Below are 19,863 nucleotides of genomic sequence, written 5' to 3'. Positions count from 1 at the left end.
CCCGGCCAGGCCACTCCGCCTTTTCCAGGGGTCTGTCCGCGATGCGGCAGGCAAACAGTCTAACCGACGCCGGGAAACCGCCCAGAGCTGAGGCAGGAGACCCCCGCTGCGCTCGCCCGGTAGACCTTTGAGGTTCCGCGACGTCTCCCACGCTCCAGCCAGGCCGCTCTCTCCAACCACGCCGAGATTATACTTCCTCTCGCGAGAGCCCGAGCGAGGCCAGGCTGCGGGCGGCGGCTGCGGGATGTTGGCTAGGCGCTCCAGACCGCGCCCTCTCTGGCGCAGCTGGGAGAAGCGCGGGCGGGAGAGGCAGGCGGCGCGCACGCGCAGGTGAGTGGGGCGGCGCGGGGCACCAGGGCGGGGGGCGGGGCCTTGCGTCGCGCAGCGGGCACGTAGCGGCGCGTCCTCAGTATTTAATGTCTCTGTGTTCCTCCGGCCTGGGCAAGCACGTGGGGGAGCGGCCGCAGCGCAGCGGGGCTGGGCTGCTGGGCCCGGGGGTGGGGGGGACGGCGGCGGGCGAGGACTCTGCATCCCGACTGTCGCCGAGGACCTGGTGAGTTGGGGCCGCCAGGGCGGCTGGCGCGAGGACCACCTGCCAGGCCCCCGAGGGCGGCGCCCTGAGGCGCGGGGAGTCTAGGGTGCAGGTGCGGTGTGCGACGCGCGCTCCAGGTGTCCCGGAGGCGGGAGGCTGCGGACGCCTAGAGCGTGAGGAGGGGATCCGGCCCATCGCCTGCTGTCAAGCAGGCCCTTTTGCTGTCGTCGCCTGCGCACCCCCTCTTCCTCCCCCGCCGGGGTTGTCTGCCCGCGGGCTCCTGCTGACAGGTCGCGTGTGCGCGGCTGGGGCCATGGTCTGCGGCCGCATGGTGCCCCCCACGCGCGTCACAGCCTTCTGGGGGTAGGGAGGCGAGGACGCGGCGCCCGGGGCACCCCTCTGCGGCTTAACTTTCCCCGAGCGTGCACTCCCTCCCGTGAGACAGACCCGAGCGCGTCCCACCCAAGGTCGCCCAACCCCACACGCGTTTACTTTTCAAAGGTCGTGTGTACCCAAGTGGGAACTGGGAGAGGCGGCGGCGGGGCGGGCTGTGGGCAGGGCCAGGCGCTCTTAAGGGCGAGGAGGTGCCCCGAGGCCCGCGGGCACCCCTTTCTTCCTCCTGAAGGGCTGGAGTTGAAACGGTCACTTCAGGAACCTTATCCAACTTCTGGGCCCCTTAAGCTCGCGCTGGGTTGCTCCCCACCTAGGCACGGCGGTGGCAAACCCGTGCAGGTAGCCTAGCCCCTGGGAGTTCAGTGCGGCGAACCTGGGAAGAGTGTTGGTTTGCGGAACGCGGAGGATGGGCTAGGGCACCGTGGTGATTGGAACCGTTTTGGGGGCAGGGACCTTTTGAACCGAGTTAGGGTCCTGAGGTCAAGGGCTTGGTGTCTCTCGAGAGGATTTGCATATGCAGCCCCTTCAAGGGTGTCGGGAGGGGTGGAGGCTGTCTTGGCCTTAGTGCCCGCAGACTTCATGCCCCGGGGCGTGTGGGTCACGTGTCACACTCCGCCTGCACCCCCCCCCCCAGGCCCGCGGTGTGGAGGGACCACGCTAGTTTCGGGGTTATGGGTCAAAATGGGCTTGGGAAGACTGTGGTCTGAACCCCTCGGGGCAGGCTCTCACCAGTTCCGTTGTGCCCTAGGGTACAGTCCCTCCCTATCCCGCCCGTCCCCCCCGCCCCGGAGGGAGGCTTAGAGAAGGAAAGGCGCTGTTGGTGGTGGGCGGTGTCGAACAGACCCGGGACTGCTGGAACCCCTGGGCCGTTTCGAGATCTTCTCTCCTGCAGAGATGCCGAGGTTGGCTGGTGCCTTCCTCCCGCTCGGCCGCCGCTAACAGAAACCCGGTGCTCTTCACCCCAGGTGTGAGTGAAGGCCGCTCCAGCCGGGTAGTGGGTATGAGCAGAGCAATTAGGTTACGCCAACTATCTTTGCCCTATTGAAGTGTAGGCTACTTTGTGTTTAAATTTATCTCTTGCAGGGGAATCTGGGCTGCTTGACACCTGGTACGGTCATATCTGTTGGTTTCCTATCCCCCTCCCCCTCCCCCCTTTGTCGCAATTACTGATCAAGGAACACCATTCACAAAAAGCTGTTAACTCTAGCAACTGGTAACCTTACTGTGTTCTTGTAACCAAGTGCTTCTCAAATTAGTTTGTTGTGTTTTTTTTTAAACTATTCAGAAAGCAAAGCTTGGACTCTTAGTAAGCACCACCCATCCCCTTTGCTCTTAAAGGCACAGAGCACCTTTGAAATGAGTAGATAGATGATAGCATGAGCATGATTTGATCATTTATCACATTTCTTTGTTTCTGGTATTCAAGTAGTTCACCTGCTGATTATTTAAGATTTTCTGGGGGCGCCTGGGGCTCAGTGGGTTAAAGCCTCTGCCTTCTGCTCGGTGGTGGTCTCAGGGTCCTGGAATCGAGCCCCGCATCCGGCTTTCTGCTCAGTGGGGAACCTGCTTCCTCCTCTCTTTCTCTGCCTGACTCTCTGCCTACTTAGAATCTCTCTGTCAAATGAATAAAATCTTTAAAAAAAAAAAAAAAAAAGATTTTCTGAGGGGCGCCTGGCTGGCTCAGTGGGTAGAGCATGCAAGTCTTGATTTGGGGGTTGTGAGTTCGAGTTCCACATTGTGTAGAGATTACTAAAAAACACATAAAACTTAAAAAAAAAAACGTTCTAAGCACTGGGAACAAGTGAAATTATGTTTTGGGGGGGCTTTTGTGTTGAACTTTAACCTCTTTCACCTCTTAACTAGTTTTGTGGGTTCTGAGAAGTAATTCCGGGGTGTATTCTCAGAGGAAATATGGCTCTAGGATCAGAGAGGGCCTTTTGATCCTACAAATATGCAAATCACTGAAGCCTCGGTGCCGACCTGGATTAAACTGGTTCCTTTGTCATGCACATTGCTAGGTGATGGCCCAAAATTTGCAGATAATAGATCCTATCTAAGCCCTTGAGTGACACGTATCTTGGTCCCTAGAGCCTTTTGTATGAATATCCTTTCCTCCGCCCAGCCGTTTTCTAGGAAGTACAGCAACTCCTGGCCCCTGTAGGGTGAGCACAAAGGTGTCTGCTGTCCAAGGGGCCTGCTCAGATGCCAGGTGGATGTGGCTCTGGTGTAAGGTTGCTGAACATCAATATTTTAAAGCAGTTTGTTTTGCTGTAGCTGGTAATCTAAATTATTTGTGGGTGTTGGACCCAGGCCTGGCCATAGCCCTCGTTTGTGGGTGAAGACTAGTTTTAGCCTTTACAGTGTTCCCTCTCATCCAAAAGACAGATTGAGATTATATTTTAGACTGGGCATTGTGCCTGGTTTATGATGGCTGTTCAAGCATTGCTTTTTTTCTCCTCCTAAAGAATCTCTGAGATTAACGTTAATTTCTCTTGAATCACTTGAGTGATTTGGATTTTATTAAAGATACCTCTCCTCGCTAGCCTCTGACCTGGATACTTGGTTGGAAGGAAAGCAAATTGGTTTCCCCACACTGTGCTCCCAGCCTCCTGGCTCTAGCCTGAAGGAACATGATTTGGTTGAGTGCACGTTTCAGGGTTTTGAGGAGTGGGCACCCCATGTGCCTGGCCAGCTGGTGCCTTCCTGCCCATTCTCCCCAGGCCACTCCTTCCTAATCTTCCCTGTGAGTGTAGAAGGAGAGGACCTCTCTGTAGCTTGGTCTGCTGTGCCGTTGTAAGGAAGTCAACAATTTTGTGTATGAGTTAGCCACCTTCTGTTTGCCATTCTGTTTTCCTCTGCTCTGGGGAGGTAGGGGTCCACTGGGCCTCTTGTCCCACTGAAATCCTCTCCTGTGGTTTGAGCTGCTAATCTGCGTGGGATGTATTTAAATCCTAACCTTGGCTTTCTAAGGCAAGTTCTTTTTTTTTTCCCACAGCCCTTTCTGGTGTAATGCCTCATGCAGGTTTTATCTTTATGATCATTTAACATGAAATACCCATTGTTTGTGGCACTTCACAGAGCAGCTCTGCTGGCTCCAATACCTGAGTTTATACTTGGACTGTGGAAAACAGGATCAATGGCAGTGTCTTGAGTGGGACAGAGTCTGACTGAAGAGGTAGATGGTGGGGATGTGGGAACTATAAATTTGAGGATGCCTTTTCCTTGACAGTTACTGTCTTGTGCTGGGAGAGTTACAGGCAAACACCTCCTTGATCCTTTAATCTTCACACCTCTGAGTACAGTTGAGGAGGGTGATGCTGGAGGTCAATTGGGATTGTTTCAATGGCTAGTATAAATACAGATTGAGGGGCAGAGATACTGACAAGTATGGCTTTGTGCTTAAACTAGGTCCTCCGGAGGGCTTTTGTGAGAAGAACCAAGGAATAGTCAAATCCGTGGGCTTTTCTCCTAATCTTTCTGTTGCTTTCTAAGCAGATTGTTGGAGTGAAGGAGTGTATGTTATCATGCAGCATTTTGAAGACTGGCTTTCAGTAATAAGTAGCTTTCAAGGTGTTCTTTTCCTTAACTTTCTTTTCCTCCTGCTAAGTGGTCTTCTTTCTGTCCAAATCCTGGCCATTTGGATATTTCTACAGCTCAGTTTGGTAGTTTACAGCAGTTGGTAGTAAACACTCTGTCCCCATCTGGTAAGACTGGCTGCCTGCCTTCACTCAGCCCCGTGTTACTGAGGCCCATAGCATTCAGGAACAAAGCAGAGCCCCAGGTGAGTCGTGGAAGTTAAAATGCAAAGACTGAGGACTTAGGAATGAGGCTTGTTTCAACCCTGGGTTTAGCTGGCAAGAGCCCTGGTTTAGGGGATGAGGACGGGGAGACAGCTTTCAGGACTGAAACCTGGCAGTGGTTCTAGACCCTTCTGGGGTCCCAGTTTCTTCAGCTGGTAAAAGGAGGGTTGATCAACATCAGTCAAGAGTGTTCAGATTCTGCTCCTTAGATTGCCTATGGGATACTGCAGGGTGGATTTACCTGCAGGGGTGTGTATGGGCAGGGATGTGTTTGGGCTAGGAAGCATGGCTTTGTGGATAGTGTAAGTCAAAGACCAAAAAAAAAAAAAAAAAAGCCATAGTCCACTGTTTTAAGTGCATCTCAAGTTCTCTTAGCTTTTAGATGTTACAGTGCTATATTTTTAAAAGTTTTTAATTTATGTAAGTAAGCACTATACCCAACATGGGGCTTGAGCTCCCGACCCCAAGATCTGAGCCAGCCAGGCACCTCTTATTTATTATTATTATTTTTTATTATATCTCTATTCTTATCTCCTAAACCTATCCTTAGGGGAGAGGGTCTAGAGCTGCCTTGTCCTGTAGGGTAGCAACCAGTGATGCGTGTCTGGTTCAATTTAAACTTTTAAGCATTAGGGGCACCTGCATGGCTCAGTTGTTAAGCATCTGCCTTTAGCTTGGGTTGTGGTCCCAGCATCCTGGGATCTAGCCCCAAGTTGGGCTCCTTGCTCAGGAGGGAGTCTCCTTCTCCCTCTCCTCCCTCTAGTGTGTCCCCTTGCTTTCGTTCTCTCTCTGTCAAATAAATAAAATCTTTAAAAAAAAACAAAACCCAAAACTTTTAAGCATTAAATACAATTAAAAAACCCATTCCTTGGTGGCATTAGTCTCATTTCAAGTGCTGAGTACCTTCATGTGGCCAGTATTGGACAGGGCAGGCCTTAGAACAGTTTCACCATCATGGAAGGTTCTAGTTGGACAGTGCTGGTCTTAGCTTTGGGCCAACTGTAAAAGCTTAATTGTTTTACCTTGTAAAGCATCACATGTTTGGGCTTAGTCCTCTATAGAGTCCACGAATCCACAATTTTGATGACAAATTATTTATCAGCTCTATGTATGGTGTGTTCAACAAGTTTTGGTTTGCCAGTTTGGAGGGCAGTGATCAATTAAGAAATGGTTCTAAAGAAGAACATAGTAAGGAGGCTGGGGATGGGAGTGCAAAACAGGAGAGGCAGATGCTAAGCCCTCAGAAAGCTGTTTTGGTTTGAAACCTTATTTATTATCTTAAAGGCTCTTGCGGGTTGTCTGAGGCCTGTGCTCACTGTGGATTTGCTACTTGGCCCTTCTTCACTCACCCACCTGGTGACTTCCTCCTGTAGGATCCCACTGTGGGACCAAGGCTGGACCAGATTTGCAGGCACCTTACAAACAAATGTCCTTTCTATTATTCTGCCTCTCCAGTCCATCTGGGTGTTAGGAAGCCTGTTTTTATGAAGGCGTTGGGGGAAGTTGGGCCACAGTGGGAGTCCTGAAGTGTTGGTGTGGGCTAGCTCTGCGGAATGAGCCTTATTTCCAGATACCCTCTCATCCAGTCCTGGGCATGCCTAGTTTGAACCCTGCTAGACTGGCATATAATGTGAGACCTCTCTTGTCCCAGACCCAGCCAGCATAGGATACAGAATCTACTGTACACCTGGCATCTTAGGGTTGTTTTTTTTTTTTTTTCCAAACCACAGTGACCCTTGAATGACGTGGGGGTTAGGGCACCAGCCGCACCACCCCCATCCCATCCCGTGCATTAAAAAAGTATCACTTTTGACTCCCCAGAAACTGAACTAATAGCCTAACAGGCCAATGGAAGCTTTACAGGAACACAGCAGTCAATGAACACATATTTTGTATGTTATGTGTGTTCTCTACTGTATTCTTACAAAAAAAGTAAGCTAGAGAAAAGAAAATGTTATTAAGAAAATCATAAGGAAGAGAAAACATTTACGGTAATGTACTACATCCCAAAATCTGCATGCAAGCAGACCCATGCAGTTCAAACCCGTGTTCGAGAGTCAGCTATGTTCCCTTTTTATTTCATCTCAATCTGACAAGGTAAAGTATTTCTCCTTTGCGTGTGAGGGAGCGGAGGCCCTCAGGAAACTAAGCCGACCCAGGGACACAGGGCTGCTTTGCACTTAAATGAGGGTTCTCTCTCTAGCTGCATGCTTAGAGACGGTGTCTTACTGCCCTGTTATCATTCCATCCTCATCTGGAAAATGAAACTGGGTTCCTAAGATTGAAATGATGTATCCCACAAACAGTCAAGCTCTTCAGTGTTTTGAGTCATCAGCCTCAGTAACAGCCCTGTTGGAGGTATTTGTAACCCATTTTGCAGGATATTTTCATTTTATGGAAAACTGATCCTACTCTAATGCTCTTGTCTTTCCAAAGTCAGGTTTTAGCTCCAAGTTATGCAACTGTCCAGTGCCTTTGAGTGGCACAAATAATGAGTGTGACTAAGACAGACTTGTAGGCTAGGCAGCTGTGCCTTAGGGCCTGGAAACGGCTCTGCAGACTCTGGTGTAGTTCAGTCACCTGGCTAAAAAGACAACCTCAAGTCAGTCATTCCTTGGCTCATAATAATGTGGCCTGTGGGACCTCACATGGAGGTCATGAGACCCAGCCCTGCGCCCTCAACAGGCTGTCACCTAGGAGTAGCCTGGTCTGTCTCTGCCAGAGGAGGCACAGATCTGTTCAAGCCCAATCCTCAGCCTGCTGCACTGCCACCCCTACGCCGTCTCCTGTAGCCTTGGCCTGGGACGATGGATCTGAAGGCCAGTTCAGTCTTCCGTAGACCTCCTTCCTGTCTCTCCACAGAGAAAGGAGCAGGAGTGCCTTCCAGAGCTGCCTTGGAAGGAGGCCTGCACCCTGATGTGCCTTGAGCTCTGATGAGAAAAGGCTGTGCTGAGAATAACCTCCTTGCTTTGTCCTTTGACTTTGGTGAGGCCCACCCAGCCAAGCTTGTGCTGTGTGCTATTTTTAGCATGTGGCATCCTTTAGGAAGGCCAAGTACATGTGGTTTCAGCATACAAGCAGGTCCTGGTGTGGACGCTGCTGCTGTCTCCCAGTCAGTGTGGGGGGTGGGGTGGTGAGAATAAAGTCACCCTAAAAACTCTCCTGGGGTGTGTGTGGGGGGTGGTAGCTGCTTAAGAGTTCCCTGGGGCTGCCTTTTCTGTTCTGGATCTGCGGCAGAGGCAGCCCAGGAGTCAGGGAACTCCCTGGTTTTAGGACCTCTTATTGCCCTAGTGGCCAGTTTCTCTGAAAATGACATTATCCCACTTTCATGGGAAGTCACCTGACTCAAGAGCGGTCTCCACACAGACACTAAAAACTGTCAAACTGTGGTTCTGTTGGCAGCCTGATTACTGGCGTCTTCTGGCTTAAAAACCAAAACAAAACGAGAGGCAGTAAGAGCCATGCCCCTTACTAGGAATTCTCACTGGGGGGCTACAGAAGCTGAAGAGATATGAAGGAGTTTGATGAATTCTGCTCCTCACCGCCATCCTGCCTTCTCCCCCTTTTTTCTGTTCCTCCCATCCTCTAACTTGGAGCTGCCAACTCCAGCCCATCTATCTTTTTCTGATTAAGAAACCTTCGAGCCGTATAAGGCCCTCTGTTGCCTATGGTTTATGTTGGCTGGAGACCGAGATTGTTTTTGCAAAGTCTGATTCAAAGAAGTAGCAAGGGGTGCATGTGTGTGTGTGTGTGTGTGTGTGTGTGTGCGCGCGCGCGCGTGCGCATGCATGCCTCCATTCCCATCTGCTTCCTGGGGCTGGACTGCCTTCTTGGAACAGATTCATCTGGTGGGGTTGGGGGGGTGCTAGGGTGAGGGCCTAGCATTGGCTCCAAGGCCAATGAGTGGTGTGACCCCAGGGCTTCCTGGCAAATGCATTTGCTGAGAGTTCCCAAGTAGAAAGTGAGCCCCTATTGGATCATGTAGTGTGTATCTAATCTACCAGCCAGAGAAGCACTGTATTTCTGAAATAGATTCCAGAATTTGCTTCTGTTTATTAATTAAGAAACTATAGGGGCACTTGGCTGGCTCAGCTGGAAGAGCATGCAACTTGATCTCAGGGTTGTGAGTTCGAACCCCGTGTTGGGTATAGAGATTATTTATTTATTTATTTATGAATATTTTATTTATTTATTTGACAAACAAGAGATCACAAGTAGGCAGAGGCTGGCAGAGAGAGAGGGGGGACACAGGCTCCCCTCTGAGTAGAGAGCCCGATACGGGGCTCGATCCCAGGACCCCGAGATCACAACCCAAGCTGAAAGCAGAGGCTTTAACCCACTGAGCCACCCAGGCACCCCTGTAGAGATTATTTAAATAAAACTTCAAAAATAAAAATCAAGGGATGCCTGGGTGGCTCAGTCAGTTAAGTGTCTGCCTTCGGCTCAGGTCGTGATCCCGGGGACCTGGGATTGAGCCCTGAGTTGGGCTCCTTGCTTGGTGGAGAGTCTGCTTCTCCCTCTGCCCCTCACCCCCCTCATGCGCTCTCTCTCTCTCTCGCTCTCTCTCGCAAATAAATAAATACTCTTAAAAAAATAAAATTCAAAACTGCATCACTCAAAAAATTTTAAAAAGAAGCGAAAAGAAACTACAGCCCCTTGGCTCTTTGAGATGAGCAAGTCCGTTCTCCTCTCTGGAGGAAGCTGGGTGAACCTGTCCCTCCGGGTTCTTGACCTTCAGCACAGCTTCAGCTGGGTGATGGTGGAGAGCGATTTCTCTGGCAGCAGCCCTTCGACCTCATCTTTCCCTCTCCGCTTCTTGCTGTCCCTTGAGTCAGCCAAGTGTGTTCCTGCCTTAGTACTTTGGCACATGTTCTCCCTGCCTGGAACTTTCTCGCTTCTCCTTTCCCTGTCCTCCCAGATCTTGGCACGGCTGCCCCTCACTGTTCCAGCTCTGCTGCCACCTTTGGAGAGGCGTTCCCTGACCATTCTGTCTGAAGCTCCCTCTGCCAGGCATACTTAACCCAGCTCTTCTCGACCTGGGTTCCTCGTCTAAACTACAGAGCACATGACTGAGTGACTAACTCCGCTAGTACACTTCCAGATGCACAGGAAAATAGTTAATTTGTTATCTACAAGGGGTGCTTAGGCTCCGTTCTCTGAACACCCTTGCGAGGCTGCAGGTTTATGCCATTGGGTCGCTGTATCTTCACAATGTCTTCTCTGAAATGTGACTGCCTACCCCTCCCGCTACCTATGCTTTTCGAGGGCTCTTTCCACCTCCTCAGCCCCCTCTCCCCCGGACCTGGCTCGCTATGGGAATTAAAAGCTTTATTCAACGACTAGCCCTGAGGGGTCCTGCTGCCTGATGCTGGTTAGACCTCAGGAGGGTGGGGAGCCCCAGTACCTTAGCGCTAGAGGGTCTTGCCGTCACTAAAGCCCCTGCTCTTGTGATTACGGCTGTCATACTGGCAGGGCAGTTTGGGGGCTCTGAAGCAGAATTGACATCAGCTATGGGAAAATTAAAGCAATCCAAGTTTGTACATAGAGTTGACACTACAGGCTATACTGGTTAACAAGAATCCTAAAGGTCTGTGGTAATAGAGGGGCGCCTGGGTGGCTCAGTTGTTAAGCGTCTGCCTTCGGCTCCAGTCATGTTCCAGGAGGGTCCTGGGATCAGGCCTCGCATCCCGCTCCCTGCTCAGGGGGAAGCCAGCTTCTCCCTCTTCCACTCCCCCTGCTGGTATTTTGTCTCTTGCTGTCTCTCTATGTCAAATAAATAAATAAAACCTTCAAAAAAAATGTATGGTAATAGAGCATCTCTTGCTATTTAATAGTTAAGAATTTTAAAAAAAGATTTTATTAGAGAGAGGGAGCAGAAGCAGGGGAGCTGCAGAGGGAGAGGGAGGAGACTCCCTGCTGAGCAGGGAGCCTGATGCAGGACTCAGTCCCAGGACGCTGGGATCATGACCTGAGCCAAAGGCAGTTGCTTAACTGATTGAGCCACCTAGGTGCCCAAGAATATATTTTTTGTTCTATCAAAGCACTGCTGGTAGAAAGATTTGATACACAAGTTATACACAGTTACTCTTTGAAAGAACAGCCCTTTCTTCTGAGTGTTCCTTGACCAGTCCTCTCCTTTAGAGGCAGCTGCCCTCAATTCTTCTAGGCTGTCCTCCCTGCTGTTTACATCTGTATTTCTAGGTGGGATGCTTTTCTTTGCTTTCCTTCTTCCTTTTTTTAATTTTTTTTTTTTAATGTTACCTGATTGTTTTTCTACTTTGGAAGGTAAGGACTTGGCTCATTCCTACACTTTTTTTCTCCCCTCATCTTCTTGGTATGGAGGTAGCTAGCACAACTTCTAGTCAATCTGCTGTTCAGTGTACATTATGATGTAAATATTGCTTATGGCCTCAAAGTTCTTGGTTTTCCCTATTTCCTTTCTTGTATCCACCCCCGACCTTTCCTCTCCTAGTTAATTTCCTGTGTTTCTTTACCTCCCTTGTCTATGTCTCACCTGATCTCCAGCTCTTCACTGAGCCTTGGCCGTTGCTGAGTACCTCGTTATGCTTACACACAGCAGGTTCTCAGCTGTTCATGCTGTTCCTGGGAGGCACCCCTGTCCCTGACTCTGCTTCCCCTTCATCCTGGGAATCCATTCTTCCCTTCTTTTGTGTTGCTTTGTGGATGGATGTCCCCCTCCTTTCTTGGTTTACTCCCTTGTCTTGGTGGATCCCATCTTTCAGGAGCTTGCTGAGGAAAAAATGGGGGAGGGTGGGCAGCCAACTAGAAGCAAGTTGATTCATGCTCAAGGACAAGTCCTTTTGAAGGGATGGGTTTTGGGTGTGGCTGAAGACTTGGTGGGAAGTTAGCAAAGACAACGAGGCGCCCACAGTCCTTTCACCATGCCAGCAGAGTATCTGGCTTCACTTTATGGAATAGTTTCAATGAGAGGGGATCTGGATTGGACATCAGGTAGTGAGGAGAAAGGGTATGGAATGAAAGTCTACGTATTGAGTGGTACAACCCAAGCAAGCCCTCTTGGCTTTCACAGTGCTGGTGTTCAAGCTGACAACCTCTCCACTCCAGGACATTGGAACATTCTAATCTGTGGAAACTAGCAGCCTCATTTCTGTTTGTCCCCAGCCCCAGCTAGGATACTTGCCTGACTCTTGGACCAAAGTTGTCAGTTGGTCAGTGGCAGAGGGTGGCACCAAGAGGCCCACTGAAGAAGGTCATTGGTTTTGTTTGTTTGTTTGTTTTTTTGCCCCCAAAGAAACAGACTTTAAAGTGCCTCAAAAATACAGTCTGTCTGTTTCATTTCTGTGTTCTGCTGTGCTTTGTACCCTGTAGGTGCCCATAAATATTTGTTGGGTGGAAATGACCTTAGGCCTTTATGTGATTTCTGAGTTGGTCATATTCCACTATCTGCCGTTTGAGAAATCATTGTCTCACCTGTTGCTCTGCCTACGTGAGGTGATGGTGTGAAGGTCTGCTTGCCTTACACGGTCTTTTCTGATTCCTTCTGAAGGCGTGTGTCTTCTTCATTAGCTTTTTTGGGTAAGATTATTGTCAGAGCACAAGTTCCTATCTTTCGGGCAGTCTTGGCTAGTGTTCTGTGGTCATGTTCGGGAACTCTGTGTACCTGGGAATACTTCCTGGCACCTGCTTTATCACTATCCTCAGAAATCTGTCAGAATTTACTGGTAAAGCAATCTGGTGGCCAAGAGCTAGGAATAAGGGACAGGATGGATGTGACAACCATGTGAAAGCTGCATTCCTACCCCCCCCCCAATGAAGCAGTGGGAAGACCTTTGTAGAAAATGCTGATTTTTTTCCCCCCATCTCCCCTTTATCATTTGAAACCTAATGAGACTGGACCTGTCAGGTGTTCCGTCAGCAGACTGAGGGAGACTGGGCATGTCAACTTTGTATGGAGTTCTCTTTTTTACCAAGTTTTCTAAACTGGGAGTTAGTTTAATTTGTAATTGATCTAGAGGAGAAACAGCTCTTAATTTGAGACCATGTCCTGAGAGGGGATTTTTCGCTTCTGGCTCTTCTTAACCTGGAGCTCCTGGGATTGGGCTTTTGGTCTTCATTTTGGCTGGAAAAACCTTCACTGAGCAGGTGCTCCCATCCAGACACTACTGGGTTAAGCCTCCAGTTTCCTGGAGAGCAGCCCAGGAAGCGTTCTGTGACTTCTGGACAGCTGATCTACTGAGAACAGGGAATGGGCCTGGGCCAGCCACGGTGCCTCACCTGGCTGCTCTGTTGGGCCATCACAATGAAGGGTGTGGGGGATAGTATTGGGCAGGACCTCACAGCCCCACTGTGAGCTAATTTGGAATCTTTAGGGTGCCAGCATGAGTCACAGCCCACACAGCCTCCCTACGGTTGAAGGTAACAACTGTTTGAACATCAGGGCTGGGCTGAGAGCTACATCCCTGAGGCATGGCTCCAGCACTCTGATTCCCGGGCCCCAGCCATGCTGCTGAGGGGAAGTGGCCCAGCTTACCATCGGCCTCACCCTCAGTGGCAGCACCAGACTCTGCCCAACAAGGTAGGCTTTGGTTTTCACAGCATTCACCCAGCTCTTGTGTTTGTTTCCGGTCTGCTAAGAACACCTCTAGGACTGCGCTTTCTTGTAGGAAGCCACCAGCTGTATGTGGCTATTTAAATTTAAATATTAAATAAAATTTTAAAATTCAGTTTCTCAGTTACACTGGTCACATTTCAAGTGAGTAAGTAGCTGCCAGATAGTCTCTACTTGGAGATCACCCGGGCCTTTGCCTCTTGTGACCTGCTGTGCTTTGGCCATGTTTCAGCTGCTGCCTCTTCTTCCCATTGCCTTGACAGTAAAGGTCAAACTCCTTTTGTCTGGCCCCCTACCAGCTCTTCAGCTTCTACTCCCAGGACTTGTTCTGCTCTGTCTGGGACTTTTTGCTGCCTTCCATCCCCAAAGGCGTCTGGGGTTTAGAACTTTAATTTATGTCCGTAACCCACCATTGCAACCTGAGCAAATTCTGGCTGCCTCTGAGGCAATCCTGTTTGGGTTCTGTTTGCCTGCTTCTGAAATTGGGCTCAGCTTGGTGCAAGTGTGCGAGAGATGCACACAGATTCTTCAGTATGCATTGTGAGCTTCTGGTGGAGAGTCTTTTCCTAGCAGCAACTTAAACCTATTTATGTGTGAATTATTACATGAGTGAATGTATGTGTGTGGCCTCAACCTGATGAGGAATCAGGTAAACCCATCCTGTAGAAACCAAAAGGCCCTCTTGTGGTCTTGCACAGACCTCCGTGTGTGTGGTCTTCTTCCAGCTGACTGGTGGGGGTGGAGTGGGAAAAGGGGGAGGGCGAGGGGGACTTGACCTGGCCCACAGCTACCTGCTCTTTGAAGGCAGTGGCAGCAAGTCCTGGGCTTCAGGTTCTGGATCATGTAGCTGTTTCCTGTCCTTTGAAGACCCCTTCAAGGGGAAAAGCCCTTCAGCAACAACTTGATGGGCTGAGCATTCTGGAGATGGACTGGGTTGAACACCTGGGGTGAGTCTTCGGTGATATGAAAACATAGGCCTGGAATAATGGATATATTCATATTTCCACGTGGAGTGGGCATTACATACAAGTCCGTTTAGATTGCTGAGTGCGTGTGACTTCACTGACCAGGCCCAGGTCCGCACTGGACTTGACAGCCGCTTGGCTCCCAAGTGCTTGTATTGATGATCAACTTTCCCATCAGTTAACTACATGAAGCTCTTTTTTTCCCCACAATAACTGCAGCCAGACGGGCTTAGTCACTGGGACCCACAGTTTGTACTGTTCCCAGAAATTTATTTTCTTGTTTAGCAGAAGGCTCTAGACTGCAGTAGCTGGGTTGGTCATCGGTGCTGGGAGTGAGGCCATTACTTCTCCAGAGGTAAGCTTTTCTGAGAAGCCGCAGGTTCCTCTGGGAGGAAGGAAAGGAATCCTTTTAGAACCCAGACAGAGCAGGTGAACCTAAGGTTTTGTGGGGCCACAGCACGTGCCTGCCTTCGGCTCTGTGTGACCACTGGGCAACCAGCCAGCATGCATCTATTCCCGGGCAAATGGACCTGCTAAAAATAAGCAGGCAGCTATTTAATCCCAACAGATTCAAAATAGACACGTCTCCTCCCCGCCAACCCTCAGGCAGGGCTCTGCATCCTTCTGCAAGGCTTTTCTCTGGCTTGCCAGAGTGTCTGGGGCCTCGGGAGGGGGAGTCCCTGGGGGAGGTGATGCCTTCAGTTAGCTGTGAGTGTGAAGGCTTGTAGACCAATGGTGTTAAATGCCACTTATATCTTGAAGTTTGGGTTTTTTACAGAAAACAAAAACCCAAAGACTGGGGCAAAGAGAGCAACTCGGGAGTCTGTTCCCAGAGAAGGCAGGTAGGCTGAAGCATGCACACCTGTGCATGTGGGCCTGCATGTGTATGCTCGGGTGAAGGCGCTGTGTCTGAGAATTCAGGAAGGGCTGGGGCCTCTTGCAGCACCTGTCCAGGCCTATCAGACAATGTAAAGCAGGGAAAATGGCACTGTACGGGTTCACAAGAAATCCGTTTGACTGAGGTGAGATTGGCTCTGGTAGGAGCCTTGGAAGTGAAGGGCTGAGGAAGGGAGGGACTTCTTAGGACTGGGGAAAGTGGGCTTCAGTCACCAGGTGCTCCCGAGCGGCGCCTCTGGGCAGCCGTGCCTTCAGTGAGACCCAGCAAGGCTCCTTTGAGCGGGCCAGCTGCTCATCCTATAGGCTCTTGGCCCTGTTCTTGGTGGAGATGACTGGTAGGTCTAACCACAGTCCCCAGGTAGCAAGGAAAAAAACAAAGCCTGCCTTCTCCTGCCTGGGGATCTCCTACCTCTTTCCTCAAGTTGCAGGAGCACTTCAGTTGGGCAGTTCCTGTCCCCAGAGGTCCGCATGGAGGAATAGGGGTCCTGTCTCCTGGCTCTCCAGCTCTAGTCTGAGGGCAGAGTGGTGGGCAGTGGGGATCCGGGTGGGGCATTCAGTATTCTTTGGGTTGGGGTTGGGTGATGCCGCTTCAGGGTACCAGTGTTGAACCTCAGGGGCCCTCATGCCGCAACAGCAGGAGGCATCTGGCTTGGAAATGGTGCCAAAATGGTTTCTTGAGCTGTAATTAGCCACGTAGCTGCAGCTGACTGTCTGCAAAAGGCTGTGGAGGGTGGGTTTGGGGGCTCAGAGCCTCCATCTCTGGAATACAAGTGGGCTGGGGTGGGGAGGGTTAGGTGGGTGAGTGGTGGGGGTCTCCTGCCAAGCTACCGGGCAGTGTTGTGTCCCCAGGTGACTGGTCCTGTGCTCAATGTGAACCAGGTCCGGGAGAAAAAGGGATGAAGTGGGGCTGGGGAACAGTGACCTGGGTCGGGGGCAGGCAAGGGGGTACATTGTAGTGTGGATCAGCTAGGGTGTAGGACCAAAGCCAGGCTGGGAGGGTATGCTTGAGTGTGGGCCTCTGACTTATAGCCCGTTCCTGGGATCTCCAGAGGTGAACTGGGGTCAACTGCTGGGTCCTTAGGATCAACTTCTAGTACCAAAGGGGTGGGGGCTTCTCCCAGTTGTTTTGAGAGGCAGTTTGTATCTTGGGTAGCAGCTCCCTCCTTGCACACCTCAATTTGAGTTTGGTTTTGTGCCCTTGTTAAAACAGGAGACTGCCCTCTATAGGTTGTTCTACCTTAGGATTCTTTATCTTCCTCTCTACCGCATTCCATGGAATTTTGTTCTTGAGATCAGAGAATTGGTAGAAGACCATGGGAATCAGAACTATAAATCCTGTTGAAATGAGATTGACTAGTTAGTAAGGAATCAGAATCTAAATTGGCAAGAGGAGAACGCAGGTTGAGACCCCAGCCACACGTTGCCTGTCACCTGTTGGGTGGGACTGATCTGACAGTAGGCCACATCACACTCATACTGCTTTATCCTGAGCGCACCCTTCCCCCAAATCTTCTGTTCCTTCTCAGATTTTATTTTTATGTGGAAGACCTTGACTGCAAAGAAAATACTCTAATGTAATCTACCACTTCTTCGAGGCTGTGCACGTTGTTCCAGGAAAGTGATTCTCTAACTTGAGTGTGCATTGGAATCACCTGGGTTGGGGGCACCTGGCTGGCTCGCTCAGTGGCACGTGCAACTCTTGGTCTTGGGGTTGTGAGTTTAAGCCCAATGTTGGGTATAGAGATTACTTAAAAATAGAAAAATATTAAACAACACCCACCCCCAGCCAAACCAAAAAACCTGGTACCTTGGTCTCACTCTCAGAGATTATGATTTAATTGATTTCGGTGCCACCTTGGCCTTGAAGTTTTAAAAGCTTCCCAAGTGATGATAAGTTGCCACTAAGTTGGAGAACTGCTGAGAGAGAGAAGTTTAAGTCTCTCTCCCCAAAAGGAAGAGATTTTTATCTTAGGTTGGCAGATAAGAAAAAAACTACTGGAACTAATAAATGAGATCAGTAAGTTTGTAGGATATAGGATCTGTGTGCAAAACCATCTCCTCTCCTACAATTGGAAGGCTTGGCATGTATCCTTCCCGGTTTTTCAGTAGGATTATGCGGATGTAGACATTCCACGGATGGTGGTCTGCAGCTTTTATTTTCGGTGTCACGGCAGTTTTTCTACATCCATATGGGAGATCAGCCTACTTCTCTATCACTGGTATGTCCGTGGATTCTGCAGTATATTTATCAGTGAGTCTCTAGAATTTTGTTTCAAATGATGCCCCAGTGAACTTTTATATAGGCCTTTGCCTATGCAGAATTTCTCTCTCTCTCTCTCTTTTTTTTTTAAAGATATTTATTTATTTATTTCACAGAGAGATCACAAGTAGGCAGAGAGGCAGGCAGAGAAAGAGGAAGGGAAGCAGGCTCCCTGCTGAGCAGAGAGCCTGGTTCAGGTCTCGATCCCAGGACCCTGGGATCCTGACCTGAGGCAAAGGCAGAGGCTTTAACCTACTGAGCCACCCAGGCGCCCCTAGAATTTTTTTTTTTTTTTTTTTTTGAAGAGAAGATGGCCAGTGTGAGGTTTTTAGGTCATAGTTATAATGTTCTAAGAGCAATATGAACTCCCCCTTTCCTTGGTCCATATGCTGCCTCATTTCCTCAGACACGTTAGTGTGTTCCAGACTTGACGTGGAATAGAACCCGACTTCCAATCCTTGACTGTATGACCTTGAGCTTTTTTTTTTTTTTTGAAGTATTTATTTATTTAAGTAATAACTATACCCAACATGGGGCTCTAACTCATGACCCCAAGGTCAAGAGTCGCATGCACCACTGACTGAGCCAGCCAGGTGCCCTGCTTGAGCTTTTTCTTTCTTTGTTTTAATTAAGCAGGCTTCACGCCCAACATGGAGCCCAACTCAGAGCTTGAGCTCCGGATCCTGAGATCGAGACCTGAGCTGAGATTGAGTGGAACACTTAACCGATCGAGCCACCCAGGTGCCCTGCTGACCTTGAGCTATTTTGACCTTGATGATGGCAATACATTCCAGACCAGGTTGAGGATTAAGTGATCCAAAGGAGAACACCTAATGGGGTTCTGTGTTGGAATCTAAAGTTGTGAGGAGCGTCGTTGAACTTTCTGCCTGGAGGGATTGATAGGATCTTCCAAGCCTGGCCACTGCTTAGTTCTGCTTGATATTTTTCAGTCCCACAGATTCACTTTCAGATATTAACAAGAAGGTTTATGGCTTTCCCCACCCCCTTACTTTGGGGGCAGAACATGGTTCCTGTGTTCTTCACTAACTGTAATGTGTTTGTGAATCCCCTGGGAGTCTTATTAAAATGCATCTTGTGATTTAGTAGGTCTGGGCTGGGGCTCTGTTTCTAGCAGGTTTCCAGGTGATGCTCAGTGCTTCTGGTCCATAGACCACCCTTTAAGAAGCAGAGTCCTAGAGCAGTGGTTCCCAGTGGAGGCATAAATCCAAATTAAGCACAATAAAGCACAAACCCAAATTAAGGTATAATTTGCAATATCAGTGGAGGATTTTTGGTTTTAAGAAGGCTTGTGATTTTTGCAGACAGAATAAAATTTACTGGCATGGGAGGTACTGAATTATAAGCGTTCTAAAATAAGTCTGTCACAAACCTCTAAAGAGAGCTAACCCAGCTTTGCATAGTACTTAATACATATCTCAACTAATCCTTGTACCAGCCATGCTTTATGAGCTGTGTCCCCATCTTATGAGGAAGAAAACTGAGGTTTTCTATCTCCTTTATGTGTCTACTGCCTTCTCCTGGCCCGGATCCAGTTGACTTAGGTGTCCAGGTTCCTGTCGCTTGGTATCCTGTTTCTCCTACTCCCAGGATCACCTGGGAACACAGATTGGTGTGTGTGCCTTGCAGACCTCTGCAGATTATCTGTTGCCTACAGGCTTAAGTCCAGACTCCACAGTGAGGCCCCAGAACCCTCACTGAGTCCACCAAACAGCTTGATTCTTCAAGCATGACTGTACCTCCATGCCACTGTCTGTTTTGCTGGTCCGTCCCCCTGGAGCCTCCCCCTCATCCCTTCGAAATCTTACTCATCCTTGGTCCCAGGACTTTCTTGCTGCATAACTGTTTCATTGACTGATGATTTTGTGGGCGATGTGAGGGACATAGATACATGTGGCTTCATGGGTCTTTAAAAATACTCCAGTGTCAGGGTGCCTGGGTGGTTCAGTCAGTTAAGTATCTGACTTGATTTTGGCTCAGGTCATGAACTCTCAGGGTTGTGAGATCAGTGGATCCCGTCAGGCCCTGCATTCAGCAGGGACTCTGAGATTCTCTCTCCCGTGTCCTCTCTTTCTTTTTCAAAAAAATCCAAAACAAAACCATAAAACAAAACAAAAAAAAACCCCTCCAGTGTCACCTGAGTAGATAAGTGTTCTGGGAGTTCAGAGAACTAAAACACTAAACACGCTATCCCCTTGGGGGAACATGGAATTTGGCATTGAGAAGTGATGAAGGAAGGGATTTGGGTCCAAGAGAAGGCTCATCTTGTTTGAAGGGAGTGTGTGTGGACGAGGGAGCAGAAGGGGGCTTGTCTCCCTGCCCACCTGCCTCAGGTGGGTCGTGCTATGGGTATGAGCAGGGGGAGGGAAGCCCCTCACAGGGGTAGGGAAGGGAGAGAGAGCAGCTGG

General features: G+C 49.6%; 1 protein-coding gene across 1 annotated transcript in view; it reads left to right on the top strand.

Annotated features, from left to right (window-relative positions):
• Positions 1-376: 376 nt before the first annotated feature.
• The window catches only part of AKAP1 (A-kinase anchoring protein 1), a 33,417-nt gene continuing 13,930 nt past the window's right edge, over positions 377-19,863 (top strand). The window contains exon 1 of the mRNA XM_080826246.1: positions 377-822. The gene's annotated coding sequence lies outside the window, so the exon portion shown is untranslated. The remainder of the gene's footprint in view (positions 823-19,863) is intronic.

Source organism: Martes martes (genome assembly GCF_963455335.1).
Source record: "Martes martes genome assembly, chromosome: 16".
NCBI classification, from domain to species: Eukaryota; Metazoa; Chordata; class Mammalia; order Carnivora; family Mustelidae; genus Martes; species Martes martes.
Note: the sequence above shows the minus strand (reverse complement) of the source record. Positions and strands in the feature narration are given on the sequence as shown.